This window comes from Natrix helvetica (assembly GCF_964273705.1).
Source record: "Natrix helvetica genome assembly, chromosome: 8".
Classification (NCBI taxonomy): Eukaryota; Metazoa; Chordata; class Lepidosauria; order Squamata; family Natricidae; genus Natrix; species Natrix helvetica.
Genome location: NC_138559.1, coordinates 14,559,974 through 14,580,965, shown reverse-complemented (window position 1 = coordinate 14,580,965; position 20,992 = coordinate 14,559,974). Strand labels below are relative to the sequence as shown.

Below are 20,992 nucleotides of genomic sequence, written 5' to 3'. Positions count from 1 at the left end.
CAGGACTAAGTACATTTATCCATCAAGTGACATAGCAAAAGCCCATTTGTAAAAAATCATAGGCAAGTCCAAGACAAAAACTAAAAATCACTGTATTTTCATTTACATCAAATTAAAATTGGTTACCGGTAAGTTTATTTTATTATATTCAATAACCACGTCATAAAATGAAATGTAATAAGACTATTGACCAATCATGTCCTTATTAATGTTTAGGGATGTGTAAAACTCAGAAGGGTATTTCACTTCAGTCAAATCCTTGAAGCACGCTTTATGTTGATCTGCAAAGGAAATACTAGTTTTCATGAACTGAAGCAATGTGTCTAGTTATGCGAACAGTGCTGGCCCATCTGCCCTTCTGATCAACGCATTGCGGCAGAGGACTTTGTATCCTTGGCAAATAGTGCTACCTCATGACAGAGCATGCCTACTTTGTGCATCTCTATGGCACCTTCTTTCTCATTAAAAATTGCAAAGTTTAGAGGACTTTAGGAATTGTGGGTGACCGTGGGACTTAGAACATCCAGGGTTTTTTGAACAAGCCCTACCAAGAAATGTGTGGTATCTTCTCTTCCAATTGCCATAAAGAATCTTCATCCTTCCATATGTCAGCTTCCTGACCATTCTTATGAGAAGAGTAGACGGTGACCAGAATGGCCGGTCTCCCATCCATAATTATTTTCTTTAAAAACTGACAACCCAGCTTTCATTATTTTGCTTAATATAGGCTGAAACAAATGACTTCAATCCTGATTTATTCCAATAGAATTTGAGCCCAATTGCCGTGGAGGTAAACAAAGGATGACATCTTCTGTCCATAAGGCCTGAGATGCAGTCCATCATAGATTCACCCCAGCCCTTCTTTTGTTGTTGTGATGACTTAAATGAAACATCAGATAATCTGAAAATAGATGAACAAAGTGATGTAAATGTAAATTGTTGGATATGGATTGTTACCGTTATAATTGTGGCAGAACATGTATCCTCAGTAAACGTGGGGAAATTATTTCTCCAACACTGGGGCCACATTTAGGACTCCACTTAGTGATCAATTGTTTGGCTATCGTTGGGATTCCTTTGGCATATTCAGTATTATTTTTAGCCACTCAAATTTAACTTACATTGCCACCAGGGATAAGTTCCTGCCAGTTCTAACCTCTTCTCTAGAAGAGGTTCCACAAATCTACAGTGCCGTTTAGAACCGGTTCCAGCTCCCTCCCCCCGCCCATCTGCACATCATCAAGATGAAGAATGAGAGGAGGAATTCTGGGAGTTGAAGTCCACAAGTCTTAAAGCTGTCAAGTTTGAACACCCCTGGGTTTTTTTTTTCTAAAGGGTTAGGGGTGCAAGGGTCTTGTAACTTGACAGCTTTAAGACTCGCGTGCTTCAAATGCCAGAGTTTCTGAGCCAACATTTTGATTGCTAAGCAAGAGTGTTGTTAAGTGAGTTTCATCACATTTTACAAGTTGGCCACGCCCACCCAGTCACATGGCTGGCAAGCCACTCCCACTCAGTCACATGGCTGGCAAGCCACTCCCACAAAGCAGGCCACACCTACAGAAGAGGTTCTAAAATATTTTGAAACTCACCATTGATTGCCACTATGGGTCTGTAGGCAGCAGTTATCTGGTTATGATTCTATTCACTTCTAATTCATCTTACTTTAAGGGCACCTTATTAATCTAAGCAAGAAATCTAGGCTTTAGAAGAGATATCCTGAACTAGAGTAATATTTGGGAAGAATTTGATGGGTGGATAAAAACACCAGATCAGTCTAAACATCTGGCTGACTGTGCAACCAACCATAATAATAATTGGCCCACTGAATGCCATACTAAAACATCTTGGACGGCACTTAGAAAATCCGAAGATTGACAAAATTTCCATCTGTCAATTGAAAAGACCACCCTGCAATTATTACAGGATACATTACAACATCCTAGGGTTCTTGGGAAGAATTCAATGCATATGATGGCCAACACCAGCTTAGGAACTGGCAGCTGTGACTTCAACGGGTTGTGAACAAATTATAATAATAAGTCATGAAATGCTGCATCCATGTTTATCCACAACTTTCTGCAGAGATTTTATACAGAAGGCACAAAGTTGCTTAACTAAATTTTCAAAGGGATCTTCTCCTAATGTGAATAGAGTATCTCCTTGAACTAATTCTTGTTATAGCATTTGTGTTTCAGGGCAATCATGCAGGACTTCATAAAAGTAATATAAGCAAGGTAAGCAGTTTATACTTATTTACTTTTATACAATAAAATATCTTTATACAGCCCCTTTTGGTAGGCAGCTTTTCAAAAATAACCATGCATGTTCTTTAAAGATTTTGTGCATCTATAATACTTTTCCATGAATTTGGGGCTTCAGACAAAGATTTGCAGCCAGCATACAAAGATACAAACATAGAGCTCATATCACAGAAGAGTTGGCTTTGCTGTGCCTTGTAAATTGTTCTCCAAGGAATCCATGTCAAGTTTCTTCTATACTTCTAGGCCCCAACTTTTTCCCCAAATTCATAGAATTGCTCCTGGATCTGAACTGTTTCACAGTTCTGGTCTGAGCTTGGCTTCTAAAATCTAGTAAAGTTTGAGGCACCTTGAGGTCAAGATCAGGCTTCGTCACATACAAAAAAAAAAGTCCTGAGCATTGTGATACTTTGATTCAGGCAGCAGTGTTATGACCTCTTCTGGACCACACAATGTGTTTGACATGCAATTCAATGCAAAGCAATGCAATCAAAGGATTTTGGAACTCCGACATGTTGAGGCAGAAATCTACAGGTGATGTTTAATACTAATTCCATAAGTACCTAGTTAACGAATCACAATTGCAAGAAATCATGATAATCCAAAAGGCATTAGTGACAGATTAGATTCACAGCTGCCATAAAAGTGCCACAATGCTTACCTAGACTCATGATTAATTCTGGCAAGGCATAGTGGCACTATTTGGCAAGGAATGGAGTCAAGCCTGTGGCAGCTTGTGGACCACACTGGGGGAAAAGAGCATATTGAGGTTTTCTTTTAGACTTCATTTGTCAATCTTTCTGGAATAGATTCTCGCACCTACATTTGTCTTCTTCATATTTTCCAAATGAAGTTTCCTCTACTAACAATATTATGTTAGACGAAGTGAATTATGGCAATTGGAAATGCATGGATGTTATTATTAGACTCCAATTACCATCAACCCTAACCAATGTTTCCTGAGAATGATGGGAGACCGTACCCAGTGACCAGGGACGTGCGGTCAGGGGAGGCAGGGGAGGCAGAGCCTCACCGCTCTCATCATGAAAATAAAAAGAAAGGGAAAAGGGAAAAGGCGCTGAGGAGCCTTCTGCACAAATGGTCTGGGAATGGGATCATGTGTGCAGGAGGCTCCTCTAGCCTCAGCCTCCCTCCTGCACATGCCCCATTCCCCGCCTTCCTGAGTCAACATGAAGGGGACCGCAGAGCGTGAGCCATGGTCCCCTTCATGTTGACTCAGGAGTCAGGAAGGAGGGGAATGGGACCACATGTGCAGGAGGCTGAGGCAGCTTCAGCCTCCTGCACACGTGGTCCCATTCCCTGCCTTTCTGAGTCAACATGAAGGGGACCGCGGCGCGCGCTGATGACGTCATCAGCCTCACCAGCCATAAACCTCACCGCACGTCACTGCCAGTGACCCAAGCAGGGACAATCCTAAAAGATTGGATGATAATAGTAGCTTCTACATTTTGAGACCACAGCCAAGACCTACGTCTGTTGCTAGCTGTACTGAACCATCAGAACTATGAGAATAAAGAGTAGACATTCCCAACTTCTTCGCATATCAGATATGTGAACCTTAACTCACAGAATGTTCAACACATTGTTCAGGATTTAAAGGTTGACTTCTATATGTCCAAAGGTGTCAATTTGGAGAAAGCTCCAGTGCAAGAGTTGACCCAGTCTTGATTCTTGGTTCTGCTTCCAGAGAAGCTGCTCCTGGCTGAGGTTTTTTTAACCTGGACAATTTTAGACCTAGTAAATATATGTCTACAAAACAAATCAAACCCTGGATTGATTTGCATTTTTTGACCATTTTATAACTGCCTACTGCTCAAATTAGAATCTGAGTACTCCATTAGCTTAGCATTCATCACTTGCTGTTAACCTACTGAGGATAATATGGCATGAAGGTCAAAAGGAATTGTCTAAAGTTTAAGCAAACTGCCTTTAAACACCCAAACAGACCAAAATCATCTCACTGAAATTTAATTAGCATACGCAAATGGAATGTAGAAGGTCTTATGCCAGCCAGAAGTTGTGAATCCAAAAAGAAAGCAGACAAAAGAAGACTGCATCCTTTTCAAACCTGTACCCACTTTCAGACTCTTCATCCTCGCATATCCTTGCCATCCACAGTTTGCTGAGACACACATTTTGATAAACCGTAGAACTGGATGGAGCAACATTTTGCAGTCAAGCAGGTGAAGACATACAATGAAGCAGGTAGTGAGGTAATATTTTGTTACCCATTTCTGAAAGTCTGGAACAGATGGAAGGCTAAAGAGACAAATGGGCTTTAAGCATTTTACCTTTTAAACAATCATTACTACTACCCCAACGTAATCAGAGGTCATGTAGTGGCAGTGACAGTGATGTCATCAGATTGGGTGCTGTGATAGAGGCATGAGGTCAGTTCAGTTGCTTCCTAGAATGAATGAAAAAGGACTGTGCTGTCCCTGAGTTAAACAACATGAATATCTAATTGCAATTCTGGAGGATTGTTTTCCTCCTCCTTTATTGCTCAGCTTTACTTAAATTCTCCACTGGGCATGTGCCAAATTTGCTGATCAAATTGCCTGCTGGCAAGTGTGTGGAGATTAGTTCATTTGAGTACAGCACCTCCTGGTTTGACATTCAGCCAAGCAAAATATAGGTTTAATCAAGAGGAAAAAAATTGACAAGATGCCTTAGCAAAAGGGACTGGCCCCTGTTTTGACAGTCAAGGCAGAAAGTAGTTGACAACCCGAGAATATTGACCAGTCTAGCTATAGAGACAATCATCTAATAAATGTAAATGCCCTTAATTGATTTACAAAAAGCAGTGTAGCTTTGTGTGATTCCCAACCCAGACTGACAATCCCCAGTCCTAAGAGGCGACCATTTTTGTGTTTGTTTTGCACTTATACCAAACATTTAATACAACCTTCTCTGAGCTGGTACCCTCCACATGTCTGGATTTCAACTCCCATTATCTCCAGCAAACATGGCTACCATTTGATATAATGTAAGGTTCGCCTTCAGAACTGCTGTTGCTCTTGAGTTTCCTCCAGCAAGTCTTGTTTATGACATGAGCATCATATGGCATTAGAATTCATTGCTTATACATTTGCATCCTATTTGGATCCCATCCTTATTCTGCATTGCTCTGAGATAAAAGCAACTGGCCATTGAGTAATCACCTTAAGGTACCTCTGAAAGCTGGATCAATTGATCAGCCAGAATGACAAGCCAAGCAGATCAGTCAAGCCACTGAGCATGCAGATGACAACTGAGGGCCCAGCAAGATCTCCTTTTGACCTTCCCCTGACCCAGCACCTCTGTTTTGTCCCTGATCGTTTAGTGCATATGGTCTTTCATTCTCTCATCCTCTTCCCCCCTGACTCTAATTGGTCTTCCATATACTTTCTCCTCTTTGTTTTATCTCTATTTTGTTCATTAGATGCCAAGGATCTCCTGAGACAAAGAGAGAGACACCTCTCTCTCGGTCCATTTCTTCATTTATCAGCCTCTCTTTTTTTAAATATTTCCTTCTTTCCAATGCTTACTTTGATTATTAAAAGCCTTGTTTTCAATGTTTTCGTGATTAAAGGCTGGAGTCTTTAATTGTGAGAACAATTAACCAGTGGAACAGCTTGCCTTCAGAAGTTATGGGTGCTTATCCCTGGAGGTTTTTAAGAAAAGACTGGACATCCACTTGTCTCAAATTATACAAAGTCTCCCGCTTGAGCAGGGGGTTGGACAAGATGACCTCCAAGGTGCTTTCCAGCTCTATTATGATTAAACTTCAATACACTCATACCATTCAAGAATGCTGCAGGTTAAATACAAATGGGAATTGAAATAATTGCAATTTCTCCCTCCCCCACCTTCTAACAAATGTATCAATGGGGCCTATTTATCAATTACCTTTAGCCCCCCTGCCATTGATGGTACTGTAAAACAATCATTTCCTTTTTTTTTTTTTTTTTTGGAAAGGATGAATTTCCTTTTGGAAACAAAGAAAAGAGTGGGGGGAAAAAGGCCTCTATTCCAACCCCACAATTTTACAGGCGACCGAGCTGGATTTCAGAGATTTCAGTATGGATGATTAAAAACATTCCCATTTCTCAGTATCTTGGCCATTACTCATTCCAAACCTAAGGCTTCTCAATTACATAGCCCAATGCAAGCCAGCCATTTTTTTTTCCATTGACTGAAACATTGTCTAACTGAAAACAAACTTTTGATCCCCGAGGCTTAGCATATCTCAAGTCCCTTGTGGTATTTAATCAACCAGAGCTAAACATGTTCAACTCATTTGAAAAGGAACCTCTGGGTCTTCACTCCTGGTATAATAGCTCTCCGTTTTTATTTCGGAGGACTTGTTTTTTATTTAATGTTGTTGCTCTTCAATGAAAAATTCATCTTTTGAACATCTTTTTAGTGGATTTCTTCCTAGGTATCATGAAAGAGATCTTTCTTTGGGGGCAGAAATTTCAAGCAGAAGATGAAGGTTAACAGTTATAATCCCAAAGTTGGGATTACTCTAGGCAGGGGATTCTTGATATAACAGAATAACAGAGTTGGAAGGGATCTTGGAAGTCTTCTAGTCCAACCCTCTGTCAAGCAGGAGACCCTACACTTTTCAGACAAAAGGTTGTCCAATTTCTTCTTAAAAACCTCCAGTGATGGAACACCCAAGTATCAGTACATTTCCTTAGTTCAAGGTTGGTTCTCTTCTTAATTCGTTTCCATCCATGTAGCTTCTTGTCTTACCTTTAAGTGCTCTGGGAAATATGTTGACCGCTCTTCTTTGTGGCATCCCTTCAAATATTGGAATATTGCTATCATGTCACCCCCTAGTCCTTCTTTTCACTACACTAGACATATCCAATTCTTCATATGTTTTAGCCTCGTCCCCTAATCACCTTTGTTGCTCTTCTCTGCATTCTTTCTAGAGTCTCAACAGGGTTTTTTTTTTACGTTGTGGTGACCAAAACAGGATGCAATATTCCAAGTGTGGTCTTACTGAAGCATTATAAAGTGAGACTAACATTTCACGTGATCTTTATTTCATCCCTCTGTTAATACAGCCTAGGACTGCCTTGGGTTTATTTGGCAGCTGCCACACATTGCTGGCTCATATTTAAGTGAATTGTCAACTAGGATTCCAAGATCCTTAAAATATTTTAATATATTTTCAATATATTAGAAATATACTTGCCCAAATATATTTTCAGGCAATAATTCATTCACTGTCAGAAGGAAGTCAACCCTTCCCTCCTCAACCATTCCACCACTTTTCATGCATGCAAACTTTCAGCCAATTTCGGGGCAAAAGATTAGAAATTACACTTATACAGTGGTATCTCAGCACTCATCATTCATTGGTTTGGGGAGGTGCAATGAGTACCAAAAACGATGAGTACTGAACAAATTTTTCCCATAAGGAATAAAATAGTGAGTCATGAGGCAGCTGATACTGAAACTTCTAGCTTGTGCAATGAGTACCAAACAAACAATGAGTACTGTGACAAAGTTTTCATGTCAAAATGCATTGAGTACCAAACAAACAATGAGTACTGTGACAAAATTTTCATGTCAAAATGCATTGAGTATCAAACAAACAATGAGTACTGTGACAAAGTTTTCATGTCAAAATGCATTGAGTACCAAACAAACAATGAGTACTGTGACAAAATTTTCAGGTCAAAATGCATTGAGTACCAAATTAGATGAGATTCAAAGCAGTTGTGTGCCAAGGTACCACTGTACTAATTTCCTCATTCATAAACAGGGTTTTTTTTTCTTTGTTTCCAAGGCCATCACCTTTAATCATCATAAAAAGCCACAACAAACCCAGAAAAGTGCCTGAGCACAGAGTGCTCCCTTTTGGCTGGCTGGCTAATTGCACTTTCCAAGAAATCCTAGAGGGGTTTCAAGGAACGATAGAAGGGCTTTCCCACAAAAGAAAGTACCCTGAAGAGTTGATCTTGCATTTTGAAGAGTTGATCTTGCATTTTGCTTGTTCGGTGCCTTCAGAAACAAACATCTACTCTGCTTCAGGCGAGTGTCCTGTGTTCTTTCAAACAGTTTGGAATAGACCCAATTTTCCTTCTGACGTTACTTTTGGTGTAAAAATGCTTCCATATCACTAAAAACAAGGTGTAGAAGTTTCTCCTAGAACATGGGTGTCCAAGCTTTTGGCTTGCCTGGACTGCACTGAATGAAGAGGAACTGTCTTGGTCCACATATAAAATATGTCATGTAGTTAATATATGTATAAATTGCAAGGTTTTTAAAAATGCTTTTATTGTACATTTTCCTTTATTTTACATCACATTTTCAATTTTGCAACAGCAAAAAAAAAATTCTGAATTTTTTTTATATATATACAATCTTGTGGGACTGCGTTAACTATGTCCTTACCAAATGAGTAAAAGAATAAAGGACATTAAAGAACAGAAATCATAAAGAAGAGTGTACTGGAATGTTTAATCATGCATACTTTTCTTTTTCCAAGTTTTTCTTCAAACTGTAGTATAGTGTATTATACTTTGAACAATGGATGTATCATCAGCATATTTTGCCAAGATTAATTCTGTTGCATTCTGAAAAAAATAAATCCAGGGGTTAGAATTAGCAATTGTAAACGCAACATTTCCTACCACGTTGCCGTGCTTCTTAGAGGAAACCTATACTTTCCTATTGATCACACCATCTTCCTTTAGAAGAGGTTGTGCGTTGCACATGAAACAGAATTATTCTGCGGGGCCTAGTCAAGGCCAACATTCTGAATCACACCAAGATCAGTAAGATGCATACAAGAAGCTCATAGGTAAGATATAAGAGGTGGTGGAATTCAAGTAATTTAACAACCGGTTCTCTGGTTGGGTAGGCATGGCTGGAGAGTCAGGTGACTGAATGGGCATGGCCAACTTGATGTCACTCATGATAAGGTGAGGCGCTGCAGGTGAACCAAAGCGATGGTGGCCAGAGCCTTAGTGCGGGAGCAAAGTGCTGGCTGGCCCTTCCCCTCGCTCCTCTCCTCCCAATCATTCATCACCTGGCCTGAGAAGGTAAGGGCGATAGTGGGGTAGGGAGACTCATTCCAGGTAGGGATGGAAATCTCTGCCATAGAGGGTGGTACAAGAAGTGGTGCAAGGAGTAGCGCAGCCCCGGACTGGCCGGAGCAAGGTAATGGGGCTGTTGTGGCAAGGTAGGGCAGTACAGGTGGCCGAAGCAGCAGTGGCAATAGCCAGAGCCTTTGTGCAGGAGCAAAGCACCCCTGTACTTGCCTCAGTCACAGCAACAGAATTCCTCCTTCATCCCAGTACATTTGCACACAAGGCAGCCCTTGCCTCCCGCCACTTCTGGCTCAGAGCTGTAAGCCACATCCGGGAAGCACTATGGCATAGAGAAATGGCCGGAGCTACTTCATCTCTTGCTGGGTTTCTCGGTACCCAACAGACTGCAGCAGGAAATGGTGGGCAGCTACTTCTAGCCTTTGTTGGTGCCTCAGTCGCTCGGGGAAATGTGCTCCTCAGGCTCAGAGCTGTAAGCTGCGTCTGGGAAGCACTCCAATGGAGAGAAGCAGCTTATAGCTCCAAGCCCAAAGAGCAGGTCAAGCATCTGGGAAGCACTATAGTGCCTCATATTTTGCTAGGTCTCGCAGACACTTCTAGCCCTTGTTGGTGCTGCACATGTCTCGGTCGCTCGGGGAGATGCTGGGGCAGGCCAGCGGGCAGGCCATGTGGTGGCAATAGCCATGGCAGGCCAGTGCCTCCCTGAGCAACTGAGGCACCAACAAAGGCAGTAGGAGGTAGAGGCCGAGAGAAGCGGTAGGAGGGGGAGCCTGAGCGAAGCGGTAGGAGGTGGAGCCTGAGAGAAGCGGTAGGAGGTGGAGGCCGAGAGAAATGGGAGGCTTTGGAGTTGAGCACCCTTCTCAGCTCTGCTTCCCTGAAGGAATGCCCGGCCATGCTTACCTCCACCTTGAGACTTCTGCTGCTGGAGCAGGCGGGAGCAGGCAGGAGGCAGCTGGGCGGGTCTAATCTAGGTGAGCAAGGTGCAGTGATCAGCAATGGAAGGCAGGGGAGGCAGAGAGTTGGGCTGTGGGTGCCACGTGGTAGGCCATGGTGAAGGCAAGCAAGCGGGCTGGGCCGTGGGGTCGAGGCAAGCCAGCGAGGGAGCCAGAGAGCAGCAGCAGCTATGGCACGGGCATGACTGTAGGCACCAGCCAAGGTGGGCGAGGTGAGATAAGAAGTGGCTGGGAGGGGAGGGGCCAGACAGTGGGGATCAGCCAATTCTCCGAAGTATGCAGAAAGTGAATCATCGGTTCACCCAAACCAGTACGAATCTGGCTGACTCCCACCTCTGGATATAAGCATCATAGGTCACCTTCTGCTTTGCTTGCGGCACCTGGTCACATATCCCACTGCTTTGATTCTCAAGAAAGTACACATCTATCAAGATTAGTAATTACAATGACCTCACCCTAATAGGTTTATCAAGTTCCCATTTACAATTATCTTAAAAAGTGGCCATCAGCAACTCTTAAGACAAAGCTTCCACGATTTACTATTTTTTTTAATATATTTTTATTATTTTTACATTTAAAAACAATGCAATTCCGCGGAGTTGGGGTGACCATACATTCACATTATATACAGCTAGTTTCAACCATTAACAGTTAAACTACTTGATACATTGTCTATCCTTCTGTCCAATCACAATATATACATTTGTTCCAGTCTTGTCATCTTGTCTTATACCAATCATAAAATCTATTCCATACCTCAAAATATTCTGATTCCCCTTTATTTTTAAGTTCAAGAGTGAACCTATCTGCTTCTGCACAGGCCAACACTTTTCTGATTATATCTAGCTCTGATGGTGTATTTTCTTTTTTCCAATACTGTGCCTAGGTTATGCACGCTGCAGTTAGTATATGTAGCTTCCACGGTTTACTATTGATTGCATAAAGCAGTATAGTGTACAACCATTCCTGGATTACCCTGAGCCACAGAACAGAAACCATAGCCTGCCCTGTTCTGAGCATACTCAGCAATGGGGAGAACGGAACCAAAACACCAAAAGGCAAGACAAGAAACAATGGATGGAAGCTAATTAAGGAGAGAAGCAACCTAGAACTAAGAAGAAGTTTCCTAAGCATGAGGGCAAATCAACCAATGGAATTATTGCCTTCAGAAGTTGGAGTGGTTTTGAAAGCCACTGGAGTCTTTCAAAAAGAGGCTGGAGAGCCATTTATCTGAACTCATATAGCATCTCCTGCTCAAGCAGGGGGTTGGACTAGAAGACCTCCATGGTCCCTTCCAACTCTATTATTATTTGTGCTTCTGCTAGTGGTGAGACAAAGAAAGGTTGGTGAAGGCTTTGAGGACAAAGTGGGGGGGAGAGAATCTGAACAGTGGAACAAGTCCTTTCTTCCTTAAGCTTTAATTTCCTCTCTTTTACCCAAATCAAATTAATATCGGAATGCATGTATGTACGTCTTTATTTCAATTTATAAGAGCTGCCACTCTCATCACGATAACTCTGGGTGGCTAACAGTGGTTAAAATCCAACCTAATCAACATCACAACAATAAGTACATAATCAGCAACCAAGATAAAATGGGATTCCTCTTGAATGGCGGCTGGTCCATTGCTTTAAGATCTGGATCTTGCAGCCTGCATGCATTAAGTGTGTTTCTACTCCCATGTTGTTCCCGCCAGAGCTTAAGAAGCATGCAGCCTTCTGCCTGAGCAGCAAAGCCGCTCCTTTGTTCTCAAAGCCGGTTTAACTGTCTCAAGGCTTTCCCAGAGATCTGAAGTCCTGCTTTATTCTTTCTCATCCCCCACCCCACCCCTCATCCCCAGCTTCGTACGTTGGAGGTTAAGAAGTACGCTACACTATTCAATAAATCGCTTGGCACACTGTATGACAAAACAAGAAAATGTAATTCAGATTAAAGTCACCCTCTGGCTAAAGCGATAGTTTATTAAGTAAACAGCAAGGCTGCCAATCAAGTCTGCTGGCAGTGATCCTTTGACATTAATCTTTGTTGATGTGATTTAAGGTACACCTGGGCCTTTGTAGAGTATCTCCCATAATTTCTTTCCCATCTCCTTGGATCAAGCTGCTGTGCTTGGCGGGATTGACAAATTCCCCGAGTAATCCCTCAAAAGATTGAAGGAATGCTCCAAGTGCTCCATTAAATTTATTTTCCGTGCTTTAAGAGACCCAAAACTGTGTCCAATAAATAAGTGTTCTCTGTGATTTATTGAAACGCTGGTCTGATTTAAAGTTGTGGAGCTGGAGGGGGGCAGGATGTCACCCCTGGGAGTTGGGAGACCAGCATTAGAAGTGAGTCCAGATGTGCTATTTCTTTCTGCATGGGATGGGTGGGGGAATGGGGTGGCAGGGTTGAGAGAGGGAGAGGGAGAGAGAGGAAGGGAGAGAGCTCCAATGCAAAAGAATTCCAAATGACAATCGGAGAACCTTGTTTCCAAAGTTTAACATAAAAGCTCCCCAGTCGTGTTTCTGTTCTGGGAAAAATTTATTGTCGTACTTGTTACTGGGGGAATCATCAAACGCCTGGTTCTGGACTTCGCCTTTGCACCGCTCTTTTGATAAATACGATACTTAGAAATATGCCTCCCTACAGACAGAAAAGCCATTGAGTTAAAATGAAGTAATCTTTCAGTAAACTCACAGGAATCAAAGCCAGAATGAAATCCGTAAAAAGAAAAAAAGAAAAACCAAGGGGGGGGAAGGGAGGTTTAAAAAATGGTGGGGGAGGGAGCCTTTGCTCTCAAGCATTTGATGAGAAGACAGAGATGAAGGACTGTCCTTTCTACACTATTTTTATCTCCAGAGTTAAAAGTGAAGATTTATTTTTGAAAGGGCCTCTGTGTTTGGCTTTTGAACAGATGGAATCTGTTCCTGACTGCTTTTCTGAATACAGTACCAGGAACTCATCTAATCTGCGTTCACTCTTTTCCCCACTCCCCCAAACACTGGGGAGGGGTGATTTGTCTCTCTTTTACTGCATACTAATCTTTGAAAGATCCATAGTGCTATATATTGTTTTTTTTCTCTTCTTCAACTATCCTCCTCCTTCTTCTTCTTTTCCTTGGAGGAGGGGGAGTACTAAGAACAATTTTCTCCCATCTCCAACCTCAATGAATTATAAATTCATAATAAAACTACGATGCAAATTAGGCTGACTGGACACAAATCATCCCATGTACTTTGTGATGGAATAGGAGGCCCCATTCACAATTAGACATTCTGTTCTGTACACCATGTTGCACCGATGGTCTTCCCAGTATAAGTACCCTTCAGTCCTATAGATTTCAGCTCTCAGAATTGTCAACAAGGCCATGCTGGGTGGAGAATTCTGGGAATGGAATCCATGATTGGAAGAGATCAAGGTGAAGGAAATCTGTTCTATGTCAAACAAAAACTCACATACCTTCAAGTAGAAATGTAAACCACATCATAGCATCAGTTCACTGCTGTTAAAACAGGACACCCGTGAAGGTATGTCGAAAGATATGTTGTTATGGCCTGAAGGGAAGTGAGGAGAAATGGAGCCAGGTCTGTTTCAGTCCAGAAAGCATTCCTTAACACCTCACAGAATGAGGCTCTTGTCACTCCAGCTTATCTTCTATGCTTCTAATGGTACTGAAACCCAGAACTGGATTTGAAAAAGATGACTCAAGAGTAACATGTTGACTAATATCCACTGTTCATATTGCCCCTTCTTTCAACCATGAAAAATGACCATCACCCAGTTCTTTGGCAACCTGACATTCTCAATCAAGGTTTATCCCGTGATTCTGAGATCCAGTTGTGCCTTGGACTGTGCTTTGCATTTCATGTGTCCATAGTTTTATGCCTGTCTACAATCAGAAGGCATTTACCTCCTATTCATAGTCCTTGACTTACAACCACAATTGAGCCCAAAATTTATGTTGCTAAGTGATTCAGTTGTTAGCGAGTTTTGCCCCATTTTATAACTTTCCTTGCCACTGTTGTTAAGTGAATCACTTAACAGTTGTTAAGGATTGGATCAAGTTAAGTTAGTAACAAAACTGCTGAGTGAATCTGGCTTCTCCGTTGACTTTGCTTGTCAAAAGGTCACAAAAGGTGATCACATGACCCCAAAACACTGCAACCTTCATAAATAGAGTTAGTTGCCAAGTGTCTGGATTTTGATCACATGACTATGGGGATGCTGCCATGGTTGTAAGTGTGAACCAAAGTCGTAAGTCATTTTTCCCAATGCTGTTATAACTTTGAACAGTCACTTCCGTCCCCTTCAGCCACAGTTTTTCTGGAAGTACTATTGTGTATGCATCTCTTCCAGCTATATGAACTGCTGGATAAGACCTTAAAGAAATAGGCAGCATTACTCATTGGAGTAATGAGTAGAATCACATTACTTCCATACAGTGGTGGGTTTCAAATTTTTTTAGAACCTCTTCTGTAGGTGTGGCCTGCTTTGTGGGAGTGGCTTGCTGGCCATGTGACTGGGTAGGTGTGGCCAACTTGTAACATGTGGTGAAACTCACTTAACAACGCTCTTGCGGAAAAAAAGAGAATAGGACTTACTTGTGTAATGATTGGTGTTATGGAGCAATTTCCACATCACCACAGCTTGCATTCTGAATCAGATGCCCTGAAACAAATTTATCCTGAGCTTATGGACTGGCTTTGATGACAGAGCACGTCTCCTTCTTTATGGACAGACCATAGTCCTGCCTCCTGCATTGTCTCAATGAGCTTGGATGAAGATAAAAGGAAACTGTCTCTTGCAGCACCTGTATTTGCACTGCTCACTCTTCAGTTTAATGTAATAAAATCATTTAATACTGTCATTTCTTTTCTCCCTTTTTTTTCCTGGCAAGTACTGTATTTATGCTGAGTGATACAGAATGAGGCTGACTGACAGTCGCCTGATTAAAACTATAAATCAAAACTGATTTTAACAGGAAGCAACACGTAAATCAAGTTTGAAGCTTGGGTTTTGGTGTTTGTGGGCCAGCTGTACTTAAGAAACTGCTGATGGGCACACCATTCCTCAGAAGTGCTGCCAAGTTACCGAGAAGCTGTTCCACTAGTACATAAGCTTGAAAACCAGAAGGGAAGGAGACCAAATACAAGATTTCTCTTGAAACCTCAGCACTTCCAAGCCCTGGGGCTAAGTAATAAATACTGTGAGAACAACCCTTGGGTGCAGCATCTCAAGACAAGATCAGGAGAAACAGAACAAATGAGGACTTGAGCTTCTTTTATATACCAATTTCAGAGAAGGGTCTTTTGATCTCTGCATCTCCATTTTGATTTTATAATCAGGTTTCATTCTTCAGCAGTGCAATCCTTAGAACACCTTTTCAGAAGTTCTTTCTTTGGAGGAAGATGTCTAACGTGTTCGATTGGAGTCAGGGTTGAATTCACACATGCAATTGTCCCAGAGCAGTTATTGATACACTTAAATCCAGGTCATGGGAAGGGATCGTTAATGCATATTAAGATGCATCTCGTGGTTTGCCATTCCATGTGGAATGGAATAAAAGGTAGGACTTTTTCAATGTTGATGTAAAACATTTATCTGAAGATGGGGGTTGGACTGGCCAACGGGAAGAAAAGGAATATGTAAAGGAAGGCAGACCAGCAGGAATATCAGCAGCAACTGTGGGAAGATGCTGGGAAGATCAGTGGGTGGTCTGGCAGGAAGATCCTGGGGAGATAGTGGAATACATCTGACCTGGTTGTGCCTAATTTAGATAACAACATTTTACAACCATTCTGTTTTCAGAAGCAGAGGCTAAAACAAACAAAATTAGCTCAAAATGCAATCGCTGCAAAGAATGGATAAGAAAGCATCGTGATTTCAGTGCCAGCAAGATTGAAGGCAGACATGAAGAAGCAGACTATGTCATTCCTTAAATAAGCATGGATCAGGATTACAAGGAAGTAAAATGGCACAGTTAGAGGCAATCCCACCAACTCCTGCTCCAGTGGTTCAATAAGAAGACGATTAGAAAAGAAACGGAAAGTGCTGAATCTACTGGACTGATCCAAAAAGAAATAGGAACGACCTCTGCTCTTTCCAGTATTGCTAAACATCAGCTGACAGCAGCCCCATCAGCATTGCCTGTGGAGCATTCTGGGGCTGGGGCTTTAGCAACATCTGGAAAGCCTCATATTCTATGCCCTCATCTTTGGAGCTTTCTCTTAGCATTTCTAATGGAGAAAAGGGAGTGTAGGCTGGAACTCAGGGAAGACTTTTAAAATTCAGAAGATGGAAATGTCAGCATTAACAGAATAGAAAAAGTTACCTCTTGGTTGTGAGGATGGCCAGCTTTGAGTTTACTTTTGTGCTGGCCAAAGAAACCAATCACCTTTAAATATAATCTGTACGCAGATTTGTATTAAGAGCATAAAAGCAACAGCAAGGCACAGTAAATCATCAGCCAAGGGTCAGGTCTATCTGGGAAAAAAATAATAACACCTTCTCTATATTAACTTGAAAACTTATGCTCCTCTGCACAGATCAGCTTATATGTAATCCACCTTAGACAGAACTGGTTGCATAAATAGCACTTAAAGGGGGAGTACATTTCAATTATATCCACTTGGAAGTGCACTTACACTGCGTATTTTCAATATATTATCAGATTAGATGAAATATTAATTAAAATTAATCAACCACAGACTCAGGGACCCTGTGGGAAGAAGGAACTATAAATACACAGCTTTTAAGAGAGAGAGGAACAATTTCTTTGCTTCTATTTGGCTAATTAATTATTGAAATGTTTCTTTGAGTGGGGAAAGATAAGGGAGTCTGGATAGCTCCGATCTTGAGATTTGTCTGCCACAGAATAATTCAGTCATGACTCTGTGCACATTTTCTTGGCAAAGACAAGGGAAGTCTTTGGTCTGAAGTCAATTGGCTTACAATTTTTCAGTAGGTTTTCCCTTGCAAAAAGAGCCTTCTGCTTTTTTCTATATTATTCTCCAGATGCTGGAGAATTCCTTTTCCACCACTCTAGATGAGTGGTGCGTTTGTACATTTCTGATGGTTGAAAGATGTTCCTGCTGATGATGTGGGCTTTATTTTTCACTTACACAACTCTCCATTGCTCTGAAGCCTCGTTGTCTGCCTACCATTCTCGATCTGAAGTTATCTTATGATGTTTTTCTAAGGGATTCATTTTTTTTCTTTCGGTTTCTTCCTAGCATTTTCTTACTAGTAGAAAGTCTGCTTTTTTTTTCAGATCAACTAAAGGTTGATGCATTGTTTGTAGTAGGAATTGACTGAATGGCTTACTGCTCAAGCCAGAGGTTATGGGGAGGGAGAGGGGGAGGGAAGGATGGAGGGAGGGAGGGAGACAGAAAGGGAGAGAGGAAGAAGAGGAGTGGGGAGGGAGACAACTTTCATTCCTAAGGCAGGGCTAAACTCAGTTTCCTGGTATCTAAACTGGTGCCTTCAGCATTAGACCAAGCTGGCTTTTTTCTTAGGGATATAATTGATGTGTGGGAAATCAAAGAGGCTGTAGACCTGTGGAAAACTCATTGCACAATGAAATACAAAACATTTACAGCAACTCTTCAGATCCCTTGCAACTTTAAGGAGAGCAAAAATAGCACAGGGCACCTGTATGAATTCCACTGGAATTCTTATTCTTGGGGAGAGAGAAAATCAAAAGCTTTCAGGAAATTGAACTTGTAGAAAGCAAAACTGGAAGGAGAAATGGTATTTTGTGCCTCTCAAACATAATGGGGTACACAACACATGCTCCAAAATAAAAGGCGATAGGAATGGATGAATCGTATCCATTTCAGCCTCTCTCGCTTTCCCTACTTTTATATTCATTTCATTTCTGCATCAATCTGAAATTGCTTTTACAAAAAGGTTGCATGCAAATTATATTAATAGAGTTTTGTAATAGGAAACTCCTTCTTCTTGGTCTTTCTGTCATTATTGCAAACAACAGTTAAAATCCATTCTCCCAACATTTTTATGGAGACAGCCTGCATCCCAAGATACAATTAGTATCATGAAAATCTAAGTAACATGCACCAGTCTGAAAATTAATTACAGTATTTTGTACCAAGTGGAGCCTCTGGATAATTTTCAAGGATATTCTCAGGTATAGATATTTGCGTATATGTTTTCCTGTAATTCCCTCCATCCCCACCCATTCCTGTTCATGGTTTATGCATAATATTATATTGTCCCACTTGTATTGTGTTTTCAGTTTTGTTTCATCAAACTGATTGTATGTTGGACAAAGGACTCAGATAACAGGTGCGGAATAAAGGAAAACAATCGGTTTAAAACTGATCCCAAACACATTTAGAACCTTAAATTAACAAACCATGAGTAGCCCCAACTTGTTTAACACATTGCTGAGAATGATGGCATGGATACAAAGCAGGAAAAAAAATGTCGTGACAAATCTGTAGTTGATTTCCATCTGGGGTCACATGCAAAGCTAACCCAGTGTTGGATCTGCCACAACTTAAATCTCTAAATAAAAATGATCCTTGGTTTCATTTGTTGAGAAAGTTATAGTTTATTAGAGGTCAAGTATATTGCAATAGTGCAAAGCCAAAACTGAAAATCATGTAGGTTCTACTTTTCCCTTCCTTAACTGTCTCTCATTATTCCCCCACTGTAACCAATCTGATTCAAGCAAGATGTTTTCCTAATGGACAGTCCCAGCATAGTTTGGTATACAGCCCACTCCTTCCAGGGTGATGTTGAGGCAGTGCCTCAAGGAGATACGGCATTTACTTTAGTTTCTTGAAGCATTCCCCCTTTCATTCCTCTTCCCTTCAGTTCATGGAAGCCTGTCACTGCATGGTAGTAAAGCCCAAGCAAGCATAAGGAGTCAGCTGACACCCAGGGAAATGGGAGTCCTACTCTGTAGCCCTGTGTTGATCTATTTAAGGATCAGTGTAGGTCATAAAATAGCTGTTATATCCAAAATTATGCTGCTCCAAATTTCACATGGAAATCTCCATTTTACCCTATAGCCCAGGGGTGTCCAAACTTGGGAACTTTAAGACTTGTGGACTTCAACTCCCAGAATTCCCCAGCCAGCATGGCTAGCTGGGGAATTCTAGGAGTTGAAGTCCGCAAGTCTTAAAGTTCCCAAGTTTGGACACCCCTGCTATAGCCCATCTAATGACTGACAATGCCTCGGTGGAGAGGGGGCTACTGTAATTTTGGAAAGGTGTTTAAAATATTGTCCACAAATGCCATCTTTCACGAAGCTTACTATTTAATAGACCTTTACTCATTTCCTCTCTCTCTCTTTCTTTCACTTACTGAGTTCTGTCTTCACAAGACATTAAAATGTTGCAAGTAAGGAGTAATTTATGTGAGGTTGTGCAAAACACTATTATCATGTCGTTATGTTAACATGGGGATGATCATGCTAAAACCTCCATCAAGCCATGTACATTGAAGGAGTGGGTACAAAGTTAGAGAGTATAGCCTCACCACTCCCAATGCATACAGTAGCTTCCCATTCGATTCACAGCTTGGCCATGTCCTACCTCATGAGTGCCTTGTTATAGGCTAAGGATGCCCTGGAAGTCCTGTTTTCCTCAACTTCAGTGAAAGAGAAAGGGAATGATGATGTTGATGATGATATCCAGATTCACCCTACTCCCTTCAAAGTGTAATGATTACAGACTATAACACACAATGGGCTATTGCTTACGACATCATGTTCCCAGGAACAGAATTCCCAGGTGGGATTTAGGAGTTGTAATTGTTGCTAATATTGCTTCCCTATTTCCAGACCATTTCTTTTCCTTTACCAAAAAAAAGAGCTTTTATATTGCTTCCTCCCTCTTCATTTTCTTTTCTCGTATTTTTCCCATGTTTTTCACAATGACCGTGATATTTTCAAGCATGCTTCATGATTATAAGGTGATAGAATGTGTCACTTTTAATTTGCTTTTTGTTTTGTGTTTTCTGCTACACCTTTTCTGCCCATGCACTCAGATCTGAAAGAAGCACCCTCCTTGATGGCTTACCTTGAGAAGCCAGGATGCCATGGAGACTGCAGTTGGTTGGAGAATTCCTTGTAGAGACGATACTTTTCTCTCCTCCTCCCCAATCCTCTTCTAATTAAAGAAAGTATAAGAACTCTTAAATTTCTTCTCCATGGGGGAAAAAAACAGAAATAATTTCTGTTCAATCAATTTGAATGATTGAAAAAATCCACAACTTCTAAAACAATGCTAGTCTAACACATTGCAGGTTCCATATTGGAGATAGCATTTATACACCCCTTCATAGTGCTTTACAATCCTCTCTAAGTGGTTTACAGAGTCAGCATATTGCTCCCAACAATTTAGGTCCTCCTTTTACTGACCTCAGAAGATGGAAGCCTGAAAACCTTTAGCCGGTCAGGATCGAACTCCTGGCAGTGGGCAGAGTCAACCTGCAATACTGCATTCTAACCACTGTGTCATCACGGCTCATTCAGATACCTGACAGAAAAGAATTCCTTTATTCCTAGACTTGTTCAAGGAAGTGAAAACTGGATCTTCTTTTTCCAGTTCATCCCTTATCTGAACTTAGTAGAGGCTATGCAATGCAAGTCAGTTCTTGATCAGGGATACAAAGAGACAGTTGGGCAAATTGTTCTTAAATCTAAGGAATGAAATAAAAGTTTATCTAAAAATTAAAGGAGTTAACATAGCAAATAAGCCAGCATAAT

General features: G+C 41.3%; 1 long non-coding RNA gene across 1 annotated transcript; it reads right to left on the bottom strand.

Annotated features, from left to right (window-relative positions):
* Positions 1 to 8,624: 8,624 nt before the first annotated feature.
* On the bottom strand, positions 8,625 to 20,713 carry LOC309395885. Its single transcript, XR_014175997.1, has 4 exons — positions 20,645 to 20,713; positions 20,304 to 20,393; positions 13,717 to 13,811; positions 8,625 to 8,851 (listed from the first exon to the last, which is right to left on the bottom strand). It is a non-coding gene; the product is annotated as an uncharacterized lncRNA (long non-coding RNA).
* Between the last annotated feature and the right edge of the window lie 279 nt (positions 20,714 to 20,992).